This window comes from Misgurnus anguillicaudatus, unplaced genomic scaffold, assembly GCF_027580225.2.
Source record: "Misgurnus anguillicaudatus unplaced genomic scaffold, ASM2758022v2 HiC_scaffold_29, whole genome shotgun sequence".
Classification (NCBI taxonomy): domain Eukaryota; kingdom Metazoa; phylum Chordata; class Actinopteri; order Cypriniformes; family Cobitidae; genus Misgurnus; species Misgurnus anguillicaudatus.
In genome coordinates, this window is record NW_027395279.1 from 6,380,098 (window position 1) to 6,382,843 (window position 2,746).

General features: G+C 39.3%; 1 long non-coding RNA gene across 2 annotated transcripts; it reads right to left on the minus strand.

Annotated features, from left to right (window-relative positions):
* Window positions 1-604: 604 nt before the first annotated feature.
* LOC141362829 (uncharacterized) lies at window positions 605-2,056 on the minus strand. 2 transcript variants are annotated; one of them, XR_012368413.1, is made up of 4 exons: window positions 1,906-2,056; window positions 1,740-1,821; window positions 1,511-1,651; window positions 605-1,315 (listed from the first exon to the last, which is right to left on the minus strand). It is a non-coding gene; the product is annotated as an uncharacterized lncRNA (long non-coding RNA). The 2 variants fall into 2 exon arrangements; XR_012368412.1 differs by having other exon boundaries at window positions 605-1,651.
* Between the last annotated feature and the right edge of the window lie 690 nt (window positions 2,057-2,746).

The following is a 2,746-nucleotide window of genomic DNA, read 5'->3' on the forward strand; positions in this document are numbered from 1 at the left end:
CGAAAACACATGTTAATGCCAAGTGTAAACAGCCTCATAGTTAACCCCCCACCCCACCCCACTCAGCTCTGAAAACAAAGACACCTCTACCTGTGGGTCATTAACATATAAAAAGCCCTTCACACCTCACACCCACCTCTCCTCACAACCAGCTGTAAGGATTCCTGGAAACTTCCACCATTTCCTATATACATCCACAAATGTAAAGTTTCTGGATGTTTCACAAGTTTACTTTGGTGTATTACCTTTCCAAGCACTCTGCCTCAAAAATCTGGCAAACCTAAAGTTTAGCAGGGATTTCCCATCCCGTATTTGTCCGTATACAGCTCTTTTCATGCATTTTCATGCAGTGTCTCCCCTACTTGGTTTGAGAAACGGCCATTGTTTACAGAAGCCGGAGCGCGAGCTACAAACTACAGAGCGAGTGCGCGGGTGCACAATGGTGAAAGAGCAACACACGATGTAAATAACTAAACCAGTGTTCGCAGTACAGACACTTTATATTTTAGCGTACTGCGTACCTTCACTTTCTTTTGCGTGTGTAACCGAGTGGCACTCTTACATCCGACTACGCCACCGGGCTTATCCCCGGAAATCGTTAGACACAGAACCTCAGGTTCAATAATCAATAAATACAAAAACAGAGACGTGACCTTCAAGTTCAACAATTTTATTGTTTATCATTAATAAAATTTCACTAAAATAGATCAGGATTTTCCTACTTTATTCACAATAATTTAAAAATAAACATTCAATTTAAAAGGGGTAAATGTCAGTTCAAATATTAAAATATAACCCACCAGTTATAGTTCCAGGTTAACCAGACCTGCGCGAAGGAGAAAAGGGCATCAAGGGACAGGAACCCACCGCCTCGAGCACACACACGTGATGCAAATCACACGTTTAAATAAAAGTGCAGTGAACAATGCAAATAATTCTACACACTAAACTCAACATCCATGCAGTGCAGGACACCTCATACCACAGGCAGTGGGGAAAACCCAGATGACCCCAAAGAGAAAGAACTCCACGCGGGCTGGCTCCTAAAACACAGAAGAGTTGATTAAATTCTCCCCGAGTCACAGTGCTTGAGGTCTTGGCGGTTGGTACAATACATACAAAACAAAATCAAAATAATAAATTAATGAAATGATTGGTTTCCAAAACAATCAATGTATAATAATAAATTAATAGAATGAGTAATTTCCAAAACAATCAATATATAATCAACTCAAATAACACAATTTAATCCTAAGCAAAACAGCAGGGCCTAAGAATCAGAGGTCCATGTGTACAAAGTTCCACAATGGAAAATCTGTTAAACAAAACAGAAAAACAAACCACATTTAATCAATTACATTAACATTAAATATAAATTACCATAAAATAAAAACAATCATAATATCAAACCCACAATATCATACACATACATTTCCATAATCAATTCATTAAACCACACAATGTTATCATGAATTACTATACTCGACCTACCCCTTTAACCTACACATACCTATACGGTAATCCGCAAGTGGAATGAAAGCTCTGCACCTAAATCGCGTCCCACTCAAGTCAGTCAAAATGCTATGTAATGCAGCTCGTTGTTTGCACTTAGCCACAGCCCACAAGCTCTTTCAAATTGGAAGCTAACTTCCTGCAATTTACACAACATAGAGCAGGTAAAGACCCAAAATAACCATACAGCCATTTATAGCCTTAAAACCAATGCCATACCTTCCTACCTTGCTTCAGGATCATAACACTGAAATATGACATCCGTGCCTTGCACCAAACAGCTCATGCGCTCGCACAGCAGCTCCCGTTCTGCAATTAATGCAACAAACTACATAAAGACTAAACGTCTCTATACAGACGCTTACAGCGTTAATCCGAATATCATGTTCCTACCTCACTATGGCGCTTCAGGATCACAAACACCAACCGGAAGAAACAGAACAGTCAACACAGCAGGAAGTGACGCACCCTGACAGCCTTTACGCTATTTATAGACAACACGGAACACGTATACCCCGCCCCATCATTATCACTCGGTCACACGTGCCACCACTTCTCATGTTGCTGGTACTCTGCTGTAAAGAGTCAAAGGCCGTTTCTATGTGGCGCTGCGCAGACAGTTCGGCACCGAAGACATCAAAGTACCGCGAGAGCAAGTCGAAATGTTACAAATGGTCCGACTTTACCTTTGCTCTCGCAGTACTCTGATGTCATAAGCCGACCAGTCAGCGGCGCACCATTTAAAGTCGAACACACAAAGCGTCAAGGTCTGGGCCCGGTTTCCCAAAAACATCGTAAGGCTAAGTAGATCGTAAAAACGATTGTACGAATCATCTTAGAATTACGGACCGTTTCGCAAAAGCTTCATAACTTAGCACTTGAAAATCATCGTAGATCTACGAGTGGTCCGGAGTAGTCGTTAATAGAGTTACAAGGTCACCTGCAGGAGGACAACCAACAAATTGCACTCCAGCAATGACGATAATGTAATGTTTTAAATGTATATTTATTTATTTATTGGGTTCTTCATTGTTTATTTGTTTAAATTACTTTAATATAATATATTTAAAATTAAAATGAGAAATCAAATTTAAACGACTAAACATAAATTAATAAAGAAGTAAAACATATTTGGTAAATTTTGGTAAAAGTTGGTACTAGCAAATTGATAAATGGTTCCTACCAATTTGCTTCTATTAATCTAAAGTAAAAATAATTGTTTTGAAGTGAAATG